The 20,248-nt window shown below is 47.9% G+C and overlaps 1 protein-coding gene across 5 annotated transcripts in view; it reads left to right on the plus strand.

Annotated features, from left to right (window-relative positions):
- The first annotated feature begins 548 nt into the window (after nucleotides 1-548).
- Nucleotides 549-20,248, plus strand: part of SLC4A2 (solute carrier family 4 member 2) — a 1,509,271-nt gene continuing 1,489,571 nt past the window's right edge. For 2 of the 5 annotated variants that reach the window (XM_069645995.1, XM_069646002.1), the window contains exons 1-2: nucleotides 549-675; nucleotides 3,898-3,955. The gene's annotated coding sequence lies outside the window, so the exon portion shown is untranslated. Of the gene's footprint in view, nucleotides 676-3,566; nucleotides 3,762-3,897; nucleotides 3,956-20,116; nucleotides 20,192-20,248 lie in introns of those variants that run through there. The other 3 variants (XM_069645996.1, XM_069645999.1, XM_069645997.1) reach the window with 3 other exon arrangements.

Raw genomic sequence — 20,248 nt, forward strand, 5'->3', positions numbered from 1 at the left:
CGCGAACACGCACTGGCCTTCACCTGTATGTAGTGGTGGCCAGGCCTGATGCTAATTACCTCTGGCAGAGGTGCTGGTGTTGCGGAGCTCATAACTGAAGGGCAACAGCTGGTAAGGTATTAAGCAGAATAAGTTAGGGCGCAATTTATTAACACGTCGCCACGTTAAAAGTTTCGATTGCTACTGCGGACCACTGTCTGGCTTTAGTCCTGCCTCAGGCAAGGTGTCTCGGGTCGGTACCGGAGCGTGTTTTGGTGTGCGGGCTGCGATGCATTGATATAGCGTTGCCCTTGTTCGGTGTGTATCGGGGTGGACCCTGGGCGGTGCTTCTAATGTTAAGTTATGTTACTATGCTGATTTTCACCGCGCTCCGCTACCACCCTGGGGCAGTCTCCGGGCGCTTAATGGTTGGTACTAACCTTTCTCTGGCAACGCGTCGCAGCAGGGTTGGTACTGACCGGTCTGGCTTAATCCAAACCTTGCCTTTGAGGAATGCCAAATGAAATGCTGGCTATGAAAGCTCCTTATGAGCTGCCGTAGGAGCCGACGGGGACTTGGAGCAGTAATTAAAGAGAAGGTGGAGGGGGCTCTGGGCCCTGCGCCTCACACTGGCACACACAGTCGCTCGAGATACGATCAGGAGACTTGCGGGCGCAATGGGTCCAGGGCTCTGAGGTACCGGTTAGGGGAGTCCCTCCGTTCTTTGCCCCTCACTTTCTCCACCTCCCCCTGCATCTCGTTTCCCTTCTGTTGTTCGCTGCCTTCCTTTCTCTTAACGTCGTGCGTTCTGTGTCGTTTGGTTTTCCGTTTTGCATTGTAGTGTCCGTGCCTCTCTCCTGCTCGTTGTCCACTTCGCCTGAACTTGCTTTTTATTGTCATGTTTTTCTCCAGCTTCCTCGCCTCCACCTGTCTTCATGTGTCTATCTGCCTTCCTATGTCTGTCTCCACGTGGATACCTCTCCTGCTTTTTCTTAGTCTGTCTCTGGCTGCACTTGTCTCTTGGTATATCGATGACCCCATCCGCCTTGTTCTCTTTCACTCCCTTTCTCATTGCTGTTGCCTCACTGGAGGTCTTGTCTCCCACCATCCGCTCATGTGTCTGGCTCTTTTCCCATCTCCTTCGCTGTCTCCCTTTTGCAATGTCTACTTATTGCGCTATATCTGTTGCACGTTGTCTCTTTCACTTTGTCACGTTCACTCTGTCCTTTGCTGTCTCTTTTGTTATACACATTTTCTTATCAGCAGTTTGATCTTTCTCTCGCTTTTATTGTGTGCGTGCCCCTCTCTTTCCCTCTGCAGCTACCCGTTTTGACGGTCTTGTTCTTGCTTTCTCTTTTCCTATGTCTTTTAATCTCTCATTGACTGTCACTATCCATTTGTGGCATCTTCTGCCCCTGTCTTGACATGCGGATGTCGCTTCCAGCCTGTCTTTCTCACTCTTGTGTATGTCTTTCACTACCTCTCTTCCTCACGACATGCCATTGTGCTTTGTCTACTTTGTACTTCTATTTTGTTTACTTTTTTCTACTTTTTACATTTAACTTTTCACTTTCTTTATCTTGCAGTCCATTTTATTACCCGTAATACAGAATGGCGATCTCACTTTTTCTCCCACAACAACCTCTATTTCATTATGACTGTCTCTCGCTACCCACATTCGCTCATCTGTCTCCGTTTCTGACTTGTTTGATTCATCTTTTTTTTTATGCGTCGTTCACTTTAACTCTCCGTTTCTTTCACTGCTTGTCATTTTCTGTGTGCGCCCCCCTTTGGTTCCCTCTGTCGCACTAGCATCCCAGGGGCATCGAGGCGCTGTTACAAGAGTGACTTAGTTACATGTTACATACATTTCTCCTGGTTACATACGGCCTAGCATGTTAGATAGGGTTACATATGTAGCACTGTTTACAAACGACTTAGTTACAAGAGGAATGGCAGTGTTACAGGAAGGCTATTTCTAAACATTAGGTGTCCTAAAGAGGTAGATACTGGCGGGGTTCAGACGAACAGTAGTGTGTTGATTGCTTTGCCGAAGGCTATGTGGGATGATATTCCTCTGAGGTTGGATAGCAAGGAGTTCCACTGGATCGCGGCCATGAATGGGAAGCTGGAGCCTCCAGCCTGTGCTCTTGTGACCCTGGGCACTGAGAGTAGGTTGGTGTATGAGGTTCTGGTTGGTATCCCTGCGGGTGGCCTGGTAATTCTTTGCTATAGGTATTGAGGGGCTGTGTGGTGGATACATTTGTGAGTGAGGACCAGCGTTTTGAAGATGACGCATTCTTTAATGGGCAGCCAGTGGGCTTGTTTCCTGGCGGCTGAAATGTGATGCCTTCTAGGGATGCAGACGGTGGCCTGGAAAGCATTATTTTGGACAGTGTGAAGTTTTTCAATATTCTTTGTGGAGGTGCCGACCAGGAGGGCGTTGCAGTAGTTGAGTCGGGCCCCGATTATCGCTGTGGCTATGGTCAGGCAGTTTTGCTTAGTCGGGAAGGGTCTGGCTGCGTTAAGTAGTTTAGAGTGGTAGGCTGTAGAAGAGGCAATGGCATTTACCTGTCTCGTCATAGAGAGGTTGGAATCTAGGTAGACTCCAAGGGTTTTAACGGCTTGGGAAACTGTGATTTGTGTGTTGTCAATGGTGAAGACCTTGGGCCTCATTATGAGTCCGGCGGTAGCCGTGCTGGTAAATACCATCTGTTTGTCTTTCTGGCCCTGTCTCTTTTACCATATGCTGGTCTCTTTCAATGAGTCTTTAGAACTGCCTTGTTCACTATCCCTCACCATGTGCCTAGGCAACATGGTGGTTGGGGCCCCTGCTTAGAGCAAAAACAGTTTGAGGTACCAGTGGGGTAAATACATTACAATGGCCACATATATAAGGTTAATAGCCGCTGATTATCACGAGACGATCAGCCAGCAGGGAGCTTAAACACCAAAAGCCAACTGAAGAGTTATAAACACGTCTTTGTCAGTAAATGGCCGATGTTAAAAACCAGCGTTAGAAGGCAATCAGGTGATATCCCATGGGAGGAGAAAATGCAGCTTTGATGCGAGCCTGAAAAGCGCACATTTTAAGCCTCAGAACGAAAATAGAGAAATACATGTTTTGCTTTGTTACAAGAGTTCTGACTGGCAGCATGGAGGCATTGGTAGGGGTCCTCCTGCGCCCCAAGGACCCTTTCATTTGAAATATTTGAAAGGCCCTGACGCCGTCCCTGCATGTGCCTCACTGTCTCTTTTAACGTGTTTACCGTTCGCACATTTTCTCAGGCAGTTTCTCTCTTACTGTCCCTTTCACACTTGGCTGACTCCGCTGTCTCTCTCGCTATCTGTCCCACTTACTGTACCTTTCACAATCTGTCTTCTCTTCTGAATATGTTTTTTCACTTTCTCCCTCCATCTCTTTCCTTGCATGTTTCTTCAAGTGTCTGCTTATCATAACTTGGGCTATTTCTCGCTGTCTCCGTGCACGTTTCTTGCATTTCTTGACTTTACTTTCTCTCTTTCACAGTCGGTTTATCTCACTATTTGTTTTAATCTCATTTCACCTCAGTAGGCATTGTTTCTGTCTCCATGGGTTTTCTGCGCTGGGCCCGGGCCGCAGGAGACAGGTGTATCTGGTTATGGCAGGGGTATGGGGTACTGTGCACGAACGCGGTCTGACACCGGACTCTGAGGACGCCTATTGGAATGTGTGAGCGCTGACTGTTACTGACCTGCCGGACGCAGCGGAAGAGTGCTGACAGAAAACTGAAAGGAATGGCGTAGGTGTATTCTGGCTGCAAGAGAGCTGTACGGGCTCGCGGCTGTAGCCTCGTAGTGCTTGTGTTTTGGTCTCTTGAGTGAGGCCTTCCTCCTGAATTTCTTTCAATGCTGACCCCTCGCTTCTCTCTCTGGCAGGTGGACATCTTGAGACTTTGCTGAGAACAGCCAGAATCCACGAGTCTACCACAAGTCGGTGAGTCACGTCTTTGTTTTTCGTCTGTTTCTAGACCTGTGTTTGTTGGCTGATTGAAGCTCTGGAAACTGTTGGATCAGTAAAGTTGATTAAGGGGCCAGGGACCCACTCAGGCCTTGGTGGTGGTGATGATGGGCGGAACTGCAGCGTAACTTGACATTGATGGGCTCTGTGGTCATAAACTGATGAAAGGATGGCAATGAAAGCAAGGACTAATGTTGGCTGCACTCCCAAAGACGCGAGAGTAGGCACGCGACAACACCAGCCCACTCTCGGGTAGGTGCTGCCCCCTGATAGAGCAGGCGCCCTGTAGAGCGTTAGGTTATTTTATGTTACTGGTCTTACTGTAGTACAGCTTTCCCCATTTGTATGACCTCCTGTTAGGCAATTAAAGATGGAGTTGTGGCTGGGTCAGTGGAAGCAGAGCAGAGTTTGCTATTTTGTTTGGCTCTGCAAGCCACTCCGGGAGTTACCTTTGCCAGCAGGCCTTTGGTATGTGTTAAAGGAAAGGTGGAGGGTCCTTGTATAGAGTTGTGTGCAGTGCTTGAATTGCCAGCCGAAATCGATATCGATGGGGGTTTTTCTGGCGGTCGTTGCCTCAAAGGGGGCGTGGGGCCTAACAGCCGACCAGGGGCTTAGGCAAGTGCTGCTGACCTCCGCCAGACATCCCTTTGCAGAGATCTTCAGCCTAGCACCCTGGTTGCGAGGGTGACGATCCCTGCTGCATCTCTTAGCTAAAGGAATGCCTGGCGAGGGTAGGCACCACCATTAAGGAAGAAGCGGTGTCAGGCCCGGCGGAAGATGTGTGGGGGTCCATTTCTACCTGATGGTTGGAGGTCCGCCTTGCTTAGAGCGGAAAACAGTTTGAGGCACCCGTGGGGCGCAAAGATTATTATGCATGCACCCCATGGGTCCCTCAGACAGTTTTATAATGGAGACAAATACCGGCCAGCCTTTAAGTAGCCGCTGATTGTCACGAGACGCAGAGCCAGCAGGGAGCTGAAACACTAAATGCCCACTGAAAAGCTATAACTACTTCTTTGTCAGAAAATGTCTTTTGTGGATGAATCAGTGTTAAAAGCAACAGCCGCAAAAAGGTGATAACACTTATGTATTTCTCAAGGGAAGTGCCGGCCGGAAGGCCTGCAGCAAACACAGCTTGTAAGGCGAGCGATGCAAAGCCCACATTGTAAGTCCCAGAACGAAAGTAATATATAAAGGAATATATTGCTGTGTTATAAGGCTGCTGACTGGCAACAGGGGGCAGTTAGTGGGGGCCCCCCTGAGGCTCGGCCCCTTTCAACTGAAAGGTTGTAAAACCCTGGCGCTATCCCTGAAATGTGTGGCGGGGAACCCTGCTAGGCATCCCTTTAACGAAGTGATGCAAGGATCATCGCCCTCGTACCCCAGTTGATCGCTATATCTCTTAGTGGTGGCATGGACCCTGGCCACACACATCCCTTTAATTAGGAGATGCCCGGCAAGGGCCGGCACCACCATTAAGGAGGACAATTCCTTTTTTTATAATGCTTGAAGCTCTCGTGCATGAGGGAGAGCTTCAGGCTCAGCACCGGCAAATCCCTGGTTGTGTGGATAACAGGGTAGGAGACTGAGTTCTATTTTAGTCATATATTAATGTTGCGTGTCTTGTATAGCAAGGCATTGCTCGCTAGCGTTGCATCAAACGCCAGCCTTGGGTTAGCAGTCGCGGCCACATATGGTAAAGCGAATTGCAGCATAGCATGACATATCTGCTGGCAGGGGAGTAGGGCAAAGCAAAAAGAACGCGGGACAACGCTCAAATTGCGACATTGTTTGTGTAATTGGAGATGATGTGGGGGTGGCAGAGGTTGCCCTGGCAGATAATACACGATCCACTACAAAATAAAACAGTACAGTGATGCTGACAAAAACACAATATTGTACATCCTGTGGTGATGTGATGTAGGGTTCACCTTTCCCATCATGGTACAGAATAGTGGGGACAGACTCACCAGTACATCATTATGGTTTAGAGGTGTGGACAGGCCAAGGTATACAGTTAGATTGTCATGGGCAAGCATGCACGTGTTGGTGGTGAGTGTGGTTTTGGGTTGGCATTATCATTGGTAGTCGGCAAGTTGGAGCTATTGCCAGTCTGTAGGTGACACTGAGCCCCTTCTGAGATGTTGATCGTGTGTCTGGAGGCCAGAGTCCATTGCCTGTATGTGGCATGGCGAGGCGGTAGTCATCAGTCGTTGGGAGTATGTTGTAAAATGATGTGCGAGTGCCCGATTTGTGCCACACATGTTGTGTGAGGGCAGAAAAGCATATTTATATGGAGTTGGGTACCTGATAGTTGGGGTTACAAATATAATAGATGCTGGTCCTAAATTAAATTTGAAGGGATTGTGTCCTCCGACGTATTCCTTATCTTAGATAATTTTTCTCCAGCTTGCTGGCCTCGGAAATATTTTCTCTGTAGAGGGCGCTGTGCATCGAAGTCCGCCGAGTTGGTGACCCTCGACAGCCACCGTATCGGTGCCGACGTCACCATGCCCATAAATAGCCACGCGCGGCGTCCGTTGCTCAGTTCTGTTTTTCCGCGCTTCGTGGGGCCTCGGAATATCATTGCTCAGTTCAGTCAGATAAACCTCTTATATTTCCTCGATAAAACCAACTCGTACTCGATGGCTTCCTCATCCGAACCGACGACTCTGCGGTCCGGCTTCAAAAAATGTCGAGACTGCGGAAAGAAAATGTCGCTAACGGATCCTTACAGGATCTGTTTGTGGTGCTTGGGAGTCGAGCACCATTGTTCGGAGTGTGAGGACTGCATGTCCATGACGGTGAAAGCCTTGAAGGCGCGCAAGGGGAAGCTCGAGAGAGGTAAGTCAGTTAAAACCTCCTCGAAAGTTTCTTCGGCCGAGTCGAGGCATTCGTCTCCTCGCCGTCGAAAGCATTCCCATTCTAGGTCTCGAAGTAGCTCCCACCACTCTTTGAGATCTATACACTCAAAAAAGAGACGTCGAAGATCCCCTTCCTCGTCATCTTCTGTTTTCCCAGAAAGGGTATCCTGCCCCACAAAACACAGCTCTCAGGCTGAGTGGGAGGAATTCAGGAAAAAGATGCTAAGCGTCTTCGAGAAAGCGGCCTCGACCCCCTCGAAGACAGCTGAGGGTGATACCCTGGGTGAAAAACCCAAAAAATCAAAACGCTGTGAGTCGTTGCACCCGGCGAAAGAGTCCACCGAGAGCGCCACGGTCCATCGGGTAGCAAGGCACCATCTTCGACGCCATTGTCGAAAGTCCCTTCGACTCATGGATCGGCACCATCGACGCCGTTATCGAAGGGTTCTTCGACGCATCAGTCGATCAAATCGACGCCATCGTCGATGCCGATAAAAGAAAAAAACACAGCTACTTCACAGCCAACGGTTATACCCAGGGCCTCCAGCACGACTCTGAGAACGTTGTTGACATCCTCGAGCAGGATCCCGATCCTCTCGAGTTCCTCGAGGCCTCTTCCAGTTTTCTCGACGCCTTTCTCGGCACCTTCGAAGCCTTTCACATCGGTGTCGACTTTCTCTCGACCAATAATGACAAGTTTGGCTCCTTCTGCTTTAGAAATGGGTTTTACACCATTTCCGAGGTCAGAGTACCCCAGAACCTTATCTTCAATCTATGAAGAAGGGGAGGATTCTAATCAAGAAAGACCCTTCGGGCTGCAGAGGACCATACCACCTGTTTCAGAGGAAAGAAGGTTGAAAGACCTACAGGAATCCTTACATGAGGCAAGTGGGTTGGACACTTCCCCAGAAGTGGAATTTGCCAAACCAGACCCAGGGGAACATGCCGAAACCCCCTATAGAACCCTGATGGCAAGAATTATTGAATTCATGGGTTGGTCTGCGCCTTCACCTGTTTTTCAACAGGATGACCTTACAGACATACTAGATAAAGGTCCACAGGAGGATCCTGTGGTCCCTTTCCATACAGCTTTACAAAGGAAAATTTCATCAAATTGGGAAACTGCTGAGTTTATCCCAGCAGTCAATAAAAAATTGTCATCCAAGTATAGGGTAGCTGCGGCTGACCCTGAATATTTATCAAAACACCCGACTCCAGAGAGCCTGGTGGTTCAAGCGGCAACTTCATCAAGCAGCAGATCCGCTTATCCTACTGTTCCACAGGCCAGGGATGACAAAAGGTACGATTCTATGGAAAAAAAAGTATTTTCTGCTTGTAGTATGGGGTTGAAATCCATCAACGCCACTTGTACGCTCGCCAGGTTCAGTCACACACTGTGGGAGTGTGCTTCATCAGCGGCTGACTGCATACCGGAAGGAGATGAAAGGGAAGCCTTCCTTAACATCATTAAAGATGGCAAAGATGCCATGTGCGAATCTCTTCAAACTGGCATTGATTCCGCTGACAGTATCAGCAGGGCCATGGCGGCAAGTACTACAATCTGCAGGCATGCGTGGTTACGAAAGTCTGGCTTTGCTCCAGATGTACAGGCCAGACTTTTGAATATGCCCTTTGACGGCTCTTTTTTATTCGGTAAAAAGGATGATGACAGTCTGGAAAGGTTGCAAACATCTAAAGCAGCAGCAAAATCTTTAGGAGCTGCAATCCGCCAAACTCCTTTTCGCCCCTCAGGAACCTCTGGGAGAGGAAAGTACTTTCGCTATTATTCCGCATTCGGGAGAGGCAGAGGACAGCCAGCTCAAAGAGGCCAAAGGAGATCCACCCGAGGTGGACGGGTCAAAAGTACTAAGGCCGCAGCAGCAGCAGGTGCCTCTTTACCCTCGGCATCTGCATCAGCCGCCCCAAACCACTCTGAGGTCTTTCCACACAAAACACCTGTAGGGGGCAGGTTAACTCGCCATCTGATGGAATGGCAGGCTATTACGTCAGATGCTTGGGCATTGGAGACAGTTGCCCAAGGTTACTGCCTACCCTTTCTACGCATCCCTCAGAGTCAACTACCGGGGCACAGCTCTCTAAAAGTTCCAGATCCGCTCCTCTTGCAGGAAATTGTAGACCTGCTAGAGAAAGGTGCCATAGAACCGGTACCTGTAGCGGAGAGGAACAAGGGCTGGTACTCCGCCTACTTTCTCATTCTGAAGAAGGAAGGAGGACTGAGACCTATCTTGGACTTAGGAGAATTGAACAAGTTCCTCAGGAAGGACAAGTTCAAGATGGTAACTCTCTCTCAGATCCTTCAGGCCCTCCTGATCCAGGACTGGCTGGTATCTCTGGACCTCCAGGATACTTATTTCCATGTGCCAATCCATCTCAAACACAGGAAATACCTGAGGTTCGCAATTGGCGGCTCTCATTATCAATTTCGAGTTCTGATATTTGGGCTGACCTCCGCCCGAGGGTCTTCACCAAGCTAATGTCGGTAGTGGCTGCGAGTCTAAGGAGGGAAGGGATCCACGTCTACCCCTACCTGGACGATTGGCTGATCAGACCTGTATCTTTGGAAAAAGCTCAGATCCAGCTAGATTATGTCTGCCACTTCCTTCACAAACTGGGCTTCTCCCTCAATTTAAAGAAGTCACAGATATTACCATCACAGAGACTCCAGTTCATCGGAGCGGTCCTGGACACTTCCCTGGGAAAAGCCTCGCCACCAGAGGTGAGGGCTCAAGATATTCTGCAGATGGTCAACAAGTTTCAAAATGCCCAACATCTCCCAGCCTTTGACTTTTTGAGATTGCTAGGCCTCATGGCATCCTGCATCTTCCTTGTGCCAGAGGCTCGCCTGAGAATGAGATCTCTCCAGTGGGCACTAAGAACCCAGTGGTCACAATACTCAGGAAGAATGACAGATCTCTTCCAGATTCCGGAAAAGGTAGCCCACGACCTTCAATGGTGGGTCTATCCAGAGAACATCTTGAAAGGAGAACTGTTTTGGCAACCATGGCCGGAGATAACAGTAGTCACAGATGCCTCACTCACGGGGTGGGGAGCCCATGCCAACGACTTGACCCTCAGCGGTCGTTGGTCTCCATCGGAGTCCAGACTACACATCAACCTATTAGATCTGAGAGCGATCAGACTAGCGCTGAAAGCTTTCCTGCCATCAGTACAGGGGAGAAATGTCCTGATAATGACGGACAACACGGTGGCCATGCACTACCTCAACAAAAGAAGAGGCGTAGGGTCACTGCCACTGTGCAGAGAGGCAATGCAGCTCTGGTTTTGGGCAATTCAGGAAGGAATCTCTCTATTGGCAGTTCACCTAGCCGGAGAGAAGAACTTGACAGCGGATGCTCTGAGCAGGCAGAGCACAGTCTCCCACGAGTGGGAGCTAGATCAGGAAGTCCTTCAAGAGATCTTTGCCCTTTGGGGAACCCCTCAGGTGGATCTGTTCGCCACCAGTACCAACAGGAAGTGTGATCTGTTCTGTTCAAGGGAATTTCCCCTGAGAGGAGCTCTAGGGGACGCGTTCGTAGTGGACTGGGAGTTTCCACTCCTTTACGCGTTTCCACCAGTCCCTGTTATTCCTCAAATGATCAGGAGGTTGAGAAGATTCCGGAAAACCATGATCCTAATTGCCCCGGACTGGGCCAGGAGAACTTGGTACCCGGACCTTCTGGATATGTCCATCTGCCCTCCAATCCGTCTTCCACTCAAAGAGAATCTTCTCTCGCAGAAGGGAGATCAGGTTCTCCATCCAGACATAAAAACCCTCAACCTTCACGCTTGGCTTCTGAAAGGTTGAGGTACAAGGATTGGGACCTCCCTGATGACATCATGGACGTGTTGCTTTCGGCCAGAAGGCCAGCAACAAAGTCTTTATACCGCTGCCGTTGGAACAAATTTTGCATCTGGTGTAGAGAGGACAATATCGACCCTTTTTCATGCGGTACACCAATGGTGTTATCGTTCCTACTGTACTTGGCAAACTCAGGCCTTCAAGTTGGCACTGTAAAAGGCTATCTCGCGGCGCTATCAATCTTCAAGCGCACTGCGGAGGAACCATCCTATTTCAAACTACCCTTAGTAATACAATTTCTCAAGGGATTAACTAATGTCTATCCTCCAAGACCATTCCAAGTTCCCTTATGGGACTTACATTTCTCACTCTTAAAGCTGACTTATTAGTAGCACTAACATCTGCTAGGAGGGTGAGCGAATTACAAGCTCTATCTTGTAAACCCCCCCATACAATTTTCCATAAGGACAAAGTTGTCCTACAGGTGAAGCCTAATTTCCTCCCAAAGGTGGTTTCTGAATTTCACATCACTCAGAAAATTACCTTACCTTCGTTCTACCCTCCTCCCCATCCGGGGAAAGAGGAAGTAAGGCTACATAGGCTGGACCCAAGGCGACCTCTAAGCTTTTACATCAGCAGACTTGCTAGGATTAGGCAAGCAGACCAACTGTTTGTAGGCTACTCAGGTCACAAGTTGGGACTACCCATAACAAAACAGACCATTTCCAGGTGGATTATTTTGGCCTTTCTGGAATGTTACAGACTGGCAGGGAAAGTGCCCCCTCAAAATTTTAGGGCTCATTCAACCTGGGGTATCGCAGCCTCTTCGGCCCTCCAAAGAGGGGTACCGGTCTGAGGCATATGTGCGGCTGCCACATGGTCGTCCGCACATACATTCACAAGATTTTACAACCTGGATTCCTCCGCTAGTCAAGAGACCAGATTTGGCAAAGCCGTATTACATTCGGTTCATTCCTAAAAGGGATACACAACATTCTTACTCCCACCTCCAATTACATGCCACTGCTATGGGAGTCTATCTAAGATGAGGAATACGTCGGAGGACACAATCCCTTCGAAGAACAAGTTACTTCTTACCTGGTAACATTCTTTCGATGGGATGTTCCTCCGATGTATTCCTTATCGCCCCTCCCATCCATCCCGCAGTAATACTTCCCTTGTGGTTGCAGCTCACGCTCCTTCAAGGTCAATAGACAATATATGCAAGACTTATCTTATGCTACAAAATGGAACTGAGCAACGGACGCCGCGTGTGGCTATTTATGGGCATGGTGACGTTGGCGCCGATACGGTGGCTGTCGTGGGACACCAACTCGGCAGACGTCGACGCGCAGCGCCCTCTACAGAGAAAACATTTCCGAGGCCAGCAAGCTGGAGACGAATTATCTAAGATAAGGAATACATCAGAGGAACATCCCATCGAAAGAACGTTACCAGGTAAGAAGTAACTTGTTCTTTTGACACTTTGGTGCTAGTAATCCATACTGCTTCGTGCGCAAAGCAAGCAGCAGTGTTGGATTAGTGTTGTATTGTTATGTTAGCAATCTTTGTAGAGCGCACTGTCGCCCGGGGACACGATGGCGCTATTGGAGAGGAAACACAAAAAAGAAGACAAGGGGCAAGAAGAAGCTTAAAACAATAAAGCCTTGAGGCGACCTCGAATTAGAAGATGATCGTCAATAGCACGCAGGGAGCGAGGAAGCTTGGCATGACTGCTAATCCTGGCCCAGCAGAACCTAGGGGCCTGTATCAAAAAGTCTGAGGCGTAGCACAGGGTTCTATATGGTATATAGTGACAGAACCGTTTCTGGAAAAAACTCAGCATCAAGACCATACAAAGCCCGGTGTAACGCAGAGAGACTTAAGTTGGATTCGATGGTTACCAGGAAGCCAGTGATGGCTGCGCAGAGTGGGAGAGATAGGATCCCGGATGGAAACACCCATGGCCACTCGGCTGCAGTATTCTGAAGTAGCTGAAGTTAATGAAGTACATATGCAGGCTGGGACAGGAAGAGAGAGTTACAGTAGCCCGGTGAACCGAAAAAAGAGGCAGCCACTACAGGAACACGAATGTCACAGGGCAAAAAAGGAGAACCTTGCATACGATTTTGAGCTTAAAATAGCCTCCTTGACCGACAGAGCTAAGCTGCGCGTCCATAGAGAGGGTGCTCAGATCTTAACTCCAAGGTCCCTGACAACGGTAACAGGTTTGGGCAGAGGACCAAGGGAAGGGGGCCAAAACTCAGATGTCCAAACCGAGGTATGCAAGGCAGTACCCACGATTAAAACCTCGGTCTTGTCGCCATTCAATTTAAGCCAGTTACGACTCATCCAATCACCAACCGCGGCCAGGCAATTCCTGATGTTGGCAGAGTACTCAGAAAGGGCAAGATTGAGAGGTATCACAATCAGGGTACCATCTGTATAAATGTAACAGCAGAGGCCAAAAGTCTGGATGAGTAAAGCCAGTGGCTGCATATAGACAATAAAGAGGATGAGCGACCAAGCAGAGCCTTGGGGAACCCCGCAAGTAACAGGAACAGATGTAGTTCATAAAGGGGGTAGAGAGAGAGACTGAGAGCGTCCGCCAAGGAAAGATTGAAACCAGGCTAACACAGAGCCGGAAAAGCCAGCAGTTATTTATTATTATTATTTTTTTTAATTAAAGTGTTTGGCTTACATGAAACCTTCCACTTGTATAAAAACATCCAAACAGACAAGCGAGAAAAAAATAAAAGAATAACACAACCACAGAAAACATTTACATTTGAGTGAATACAGGGCAAGGAGATTACCATTCGCCACCTTCAACAAAACTTAAAACCAGAGACATCATAATTCATGCTACAAGATAGACACCACCCCAAATCAGATGGGAGCCCACCCTGTAGGTAAGATCAAAACTGCAGTAGAATGCCCCCTAGACTCCTCCATCTGAACCACCAATTGGAAATTCAGATTGTCTCACAGGCCAGTCCCTGGAGGAAAATATTATCCAGATATTTAGTCAGTGAAACAATCTAGTCCACACTTTCACCTCCCATGAGCTTACTCCACCATTCATCAGGAGTTAGCGAGGTCATGTTATTCATAATGTTTCCAAGATATAACATTCTCTTCTCCGTTAGCCCATGACAGCCCTGAATCAGATGGTACAGCGACTCTTCAGTACCTGGCCTATTTCAGAACCTACAATGTACATCCAAATCCTGCCATACCCTTCTGTTCAACAGAATTTCTTTTGTTGGAAGTAGGTTTAGTCTGAGACTCAAGAATTTAGACAGAGTTGAACTACAAGGGTACACTCTAAGATATCACGGGCATTGTTTTCCTGTGTCTGCATTCTACTTTAAAATTGCAGTAGGTCTTATACTGTTCCCTTGCTGTTATTGTGTCGACCCAATCCCTTCCCCATAACTTAATCTAAATAGCGTCTGGGTTGTTCAGGAGTTCGGATTCAGAGAACCCCAAGTCCTTTAGGATTTTGGTACATGCTGAGTTCCAAACATTCAGGATAGGTTTGCTTTTAGCATCTAGGTCCTTTTTCAAAATCTTAACCCCTCTTACTGGGGGATCCATTCTGTGTGTCCTATGGCGAGACAGAGACTTCCACTCCATCATTGCACACAGGGAGGTAAGACCCAACTCATATCTTATTGGGGCATTGACGTACACCTAGGCAGGTCTAACACGCTCCGCCAGAACCTACCCTCCAAAGTAATCCACCAGGCGCAGTCCATTGCGAGGAATGCCTCTGACATACTCCTGCAACACATTTAACTGACGTTGAAGGCCAATGGGTGTTTGGTCGTTTAAGACCAGATCATCCATGTAGAGCAAGTGCCCCACGCACCACCCATTAAGCCCAGGTGGGAACAATCTTACCTTATTCAGTGATAAGCCCAAATCCAATATGAAGAAGTTAAACAGTTCTGGTGCCAAGGGGCATCCCTGTTTCAGACCACAACTTGTGATTATTGACTTTGACAGGCGTCCCCTAGCATCTAGTCTTACTCTCAGACTTGTCCCAGAGTAAAGAGATTGTATTGCTTGAAGCAGATTGCCCCGGCAGCCACCCTTCCTTAACTTGTCCCCCAGCAACTGACAGTCGACAGAATCAAAAGCCTGTTCGAGGTCTACGAACTCCAAGTACATGGGTTTTTTGTTTGCAAGAGCCCTTGCCAGAATATTCAGCAGGAATACATTTAATGATGTCCCTGCTGCTTAACAAAGCCTGATTGGTGGAGGACAAAGCTTGGTGAATCTAAAATCCACTGCCTCAAGCACTTCAACAATAATGCTGCATAGATTTTACCAATGGCATCCAGCAGAGCAATGGGCCGATAATTAGCAGGGTTGTCCCGAATGCCCTTTTTAAAAATCGGGACTATCATAGATGTTTTCCAAGAGGCCGCGACCCTCCCCAACTTCTCAATCTTTCGAAAGAGGGCCTCAAGAAAGTCTGCCCAGGCTCCGCTTTAAGCATCACATTATTCAGGCTGTCTGGCCCTGGCGCTCTGGAGTTGCTCTCCTTAGATATAGATCAAAGATGTCAAATCCCAAAGCCCATGGGTTTCCTTCAAGAATTGGTGGCATCCACTCCTGCCGGTGGGTCCCTAAAAGATCAGTGTAATGTTCCACCCATCGTTTTTCAGAGACTGCGTTTAATTGGATCGCCCTAGGATCCAACCCTACTGAATTTATCAGCTTACACATGAGTGCAGTATTAAAACCCCCCACCCACATGACCTCGTAGTTCAGGCATTTATGTAAATGACTGCCGCAGTGCTGAGAAAACTCAGGACAATCAGTATTTGGGGCATATATATATTAATTGTTAGGAACCACATCCCTGATACCTCCCCCGCCAGTAGGAGAAGATGCTTCTCCTCATCCCTGGTCCCCTCATGGAGTTTAAACTCTAACGGTTGATGAATATATGTGGCCACCCCACACGAGTGAGATGTATCTATGTATTCCCCATCCTAATAGTAGGTAGCCTGTCCTCCCAAGCAAGGTGTGTTTCTTGTACACATAAAATATTCACATGATGGTTCTTAATATAATTGGAAATCAATCGAACTTTTTTATGATTGGTGAACCCACGTATATTCCAAGACATTAGCAAAATATCCCTGATCTCCGTGGCACTTGGCATTACTCCCGAACTTCACCAGGTCAGTTATTTACCCCAGCATACCAATAGTAGACTTCAAACTCCTGATGAGTCCTTCCAGCGGATTCTGTCGCCACAGCTCTTCAATAGAGTCAGTATTGGCCAACTTTGCTGCCTCACAACTCACCCCAACACCCCCACCCCCCACCCACGGCAGAAACATTAACATACCGGCTATATCCCCCAGACCCCACTTTCAAACCGAACTTGCAATAGTACACAACACCCGCAGTGGCTGCGGAAATGGGTAGCGGTTGGCGCCCTGCCAGTCTCAGTGACGACTGCCCCACTTCATTCAGGTTTGTCCTCATGATACAAAGATAACAAAACCTTGGGTTGCGGGACCCCAGTTGGAGGGGCCACAGCATCCCAGGCATCGGACCACTGACACAGCCTTCACATTGTATAGCTGGCAGGCAGTCATTGTGGGGAGGGGTGCGGAGAGCCCCCCAGATCAGGCAGCTCCAATGCGAACCGCTCTGTGGCCTCAGGAGATGTAAAAAACACTACTTTGCCTCTGTGCACCACTCGACTCTTAGGTGGATACAGCATTGTGTACAGCATGTCTTTCCTCCTCAGGGTGTTCTTGATGGCTTGGAACGTCTTTCTTTGCTCCTGTACTTGCTGGCTGAAGTTCGGAAACAGCCGGATCGTTGTTGATCCCCAACGCAGCTCCCCTTTTTCTCTGGCAGCTCTGAGACAGGCATGGTATCAAGAGAGAGACAGACTCAAAAGCATTCGTTTTAAAACCTTTATTTACTAAGGTTTGTGGGGTGATGGAATGCCTGACTGGCCCTAACTCTCGGGAGGATAGCTCAGGTGCAACACGCTCGCCTTGGAAGCAAGACGACACGAAGCACCACAGGTTCGAACCCCGGGTCCGCGCTTAGAAACCTCTGGGTATTAAGAGCGTTATAAATAACCTATCATAACTCTAAAAGGATGATTCCCTTAACTGATTTGGCCATCGCCATCTAATAGTCCAAAATGAGAGTCTGTCTGTGTTTAAACCTATGCTTGCCCTCACGCTGTACAGAAATTTTAGGGAATCTTTTGAAAAGGAAAAAAGTGTGGGACAACAAAAGGAGTTTCAGGTGACTTTGTTCACTCACAGATTTTCATATAAAACACAAAGTCCACTTTTCTTGATAGGCCTCTTAGGGTACCCTTCCCGAAGCTCCGGCCTCTTCCAGCTTTCAAAACACAAAACACAAAGTCAGTATATGTCTTTTCCTAAAGAACAATCTTTCCTGCAGATCATCCTTTTATGGGGTAGAGTTAGAGGCTTTCGGAAATGCTAGGCTCTTTGCTTTTCCTCAGCATGACCACTCTGACCCTTTGCCCCTCTCTTGATTCTTTACTTTCACTTCCTTTTGCACTTTTTATCTTCAGGTGCTTCTTGCACCATTTTTCTGTATTCCTTCCCCTTTTCCGTGCACACTTGCACCGTCTTTTATTCTCTTTCTTGGTTGTGCCACTTGCACCCTTCTTTCATGCTTTTGTGCACTCTTGCACTGGTTTATTTCCCTTTGGGTCACTCACACCCCTTTTTATACCGTCCTTTCCTTCCGTGCATCTTTCACGTTTTCCACGGCCTTCTGGCCCTCTTCGGGTCGCTCACACCCTCTTTTATACTATCCTTTCTCTTCCGTACCTCTTGCACCTTCACAGCCTTCTGGCCCTCTTTCATTCATCTCATTTCATTGTCCAATAGACAAACACACGCATCTCACGCTTACACTGTTACACTGTTACTTGCATCTTTAAAGACTTCCCGTCAGCTTCAAAATGAACAATCTCTCAAACGCAGTCCTCTTTCCGACACGTTTCTGGTTTTACCTTTTATCAGTATCGCGCTCTTCACAACCCAGCTCTGTAATGCTTCCAGACTCATCCGCTGACTTCGGCGCCCTTGCTTCACACCGGCTCTTCGTTCCGAGAAAGGGTCTCACCATCTGTCCCTCGGACACTCCTGGGCTGTTTCACCGGCCCAGGAGAACAATCATACACATACACAGGCTCTGTGGGGCACCAGCACGCCTCTCGATTCCCATACACTGACCCTTCTTGGCTCCCTGGTGACACGGCTCCCTCGACACCCACCTGCCTTTTTCCATGGCAGTTCCTAAGCGTCCCAGTCTCTGGCTCTGGTCCGAAGCAACTCTGGCATCTCAGTTCTCCTCCTGACTCGCTCTCCTGCTGGCTCTTTTACTTGCTCTCCAACTCGCTCATACACTTGTGTCAGACCACACCTTTTATAGTGAAAAGACCAGCCAAGTGGCGTCAGCTGTGAATGATCACTATTGAATGCCTGACCCTGCCTAACTCTATTAGTGGGACAACTTGAGTTCTTTTTGTGGTAGGTTGCCCTTACTTTCCCCACGTTATTCCTATGGGTAATGTGAGAAACTTGAAGATGTCTCACCCGCTAGTCCCTGTGGATCTGTCATCGAGGTGTCCAGCACACGGCCATCGCTTTTGGATCTAGTTCCTGGGGGTGGACCAGTGCGGGAGGATCACCCGGGTGATGGGTTTTCGGGGAGTGGAATTGGGACGCCAGAAGGCAAGAAACTGTATCCCCTTCCCAGTAACACCTTTTCCCCATCCTACCAAGTAGGATACTTAGGAACTCAATCCTTTCCAGACAAAAACACTTTCTCACAGACAGCCGACTGTGAGAGAAAACGGACTAACACACGAGCCGTATACCTGACATGTCCTAACACAATGGTCAGGCACAGTCAGGCAATTACTGATAATTACATACACCTGACTTCCATCACACTTTTGGTCCACCTTCTCTCAACTGAACCTCACCCAAACAACCTCCACTCAGGCTTTCCTTTCTCTCCCTTTTATAGTACTCTTCCTGTGTTTCAGGCTGCTCTAGCCCCCTTTTCTATTGGCTGAAGCGCTCACCTGCTCCTACAGGCCAATCTATATTTGGCTTTTACCCAAGTGCCGGGTTACACATATCCATGGCCCTTTAAGCCCTGCCCTTTTTCCAACATGGATCCAATGGTGCTCTGTGCCAGCTGTTCTACTGGTTTTAATTAAGTTCTTATTTTGTCCCTTTGAGATGTCTTTTTTGCCAGTGTGCGGTAAGCTGTTTTCTTGCGACTCTGATTCTCTCACTGCATCTTTCTCTCGTGGTTCAGGTACTAGTCTTCTACCATGGGAGTTTGAGTTTTGTATTTTTGTGAAGGAAAAGAGAGAACACTAGGCTATTGTAGGCATTGGTGATTGATTGCGGTACCCTCCACCTGGAACCAGGCCCCTAAAAAAAGGGGGCATGAGACTGTGGCCCTCCCACCTCTTTCGCCCCATCCCAGTGGCAGGACTTGCTCTGACAAACACCCTCATAGGCCCCAGGTTGAGAGGGGTCTGTGGAGGGTCAGAAGAAGGACACAGACTCTGATTTTCCATCTTGCTGATATTTATTAACTGAAACAGTGAACATTCCTGACTTTCCCTATGCTATCACACATTCCCTACCTAACAAAACTAACTAGGGTCCTCGTCAGTTGTCTGTGATAGTCCAAAAGATAAACGCACTCTGCTGTCGCAAAACTAACCTACTCTGACCCTACCAATATTTATCACAACTAATAGACGGAAGCATGACTGCCTTCTTCTGTATCATGGTGTTCCACCAGTTCTCAATTCAAAGACGTAATTTCACACCCGTTCTTGGAGATTGTTTTTCTCAAATGATACTCGATTGGATTCTTCAAAGTTTCAACCTTCTCTTTCACTTGGTTATTTCTTTTCCTCTTTTTAACTTCTTCCAGTTTGGATTCATACAAATGTATTTCCCTCCTTTCCCAGGGAGGTTTTATCTCTTTCTCTCTCTCCAAATATATATTTTCTCCTTTACTGACTGTCCAACTTTTATCTTACCAAGGACCAATATGTGAGTTCCAATATTGATTCTCAGTCCTTTCAAATATTTGTAATGTTCTATTTTTGCTAAAAGGATATGAATGTATGAACATCTTATTACCACTGGGATGAGTAGGAGCATCCCAGTAATGATTACCGCTTTCTTCAACTTCTCTCATTATCTTCTCTTTACTGGGATGAGTATGAGTGCTGCAGTAATGATTTTTACTTTCTTCCTGTTCCAATCTTTAATTTTGTTTGGGACGAGTGTGAACGTGTCAGTAATGGTGCTCTCTCTCTTTAATGCTTGTTAAGATTGTGTCTTGATTGGGACGAGTATTAATGCCCCAGGAATGATTTTCTCTCTCCTTAAGGTTTCTCACAGCTTCCTTGGTTATGCAGGGGCAACGCCACCGGGATTCGCAGTGGATGGGGTCTCCTCTTGTCAGGTTGGCTTCTCTCTTCTTAAGCATTGTTGTGAATGGTTCTTACGTTCCTACTTCCGT

This window comes from Ambystoma mexicanum, chromosome 2p (genome assembly GCF_040938575.1).
Source record: "Ambystoma mexicanum isolate Mex_15411 chromosome 2p, UKY_AmexF1_1, whole genome shotgun sequence".
Lineage (NCBI taxonomy): Eukaryota > Metazoa > Chordata > Amphibia > Caudata > Ambystomatidae > Ambystoma > Ambystoma mexicanum.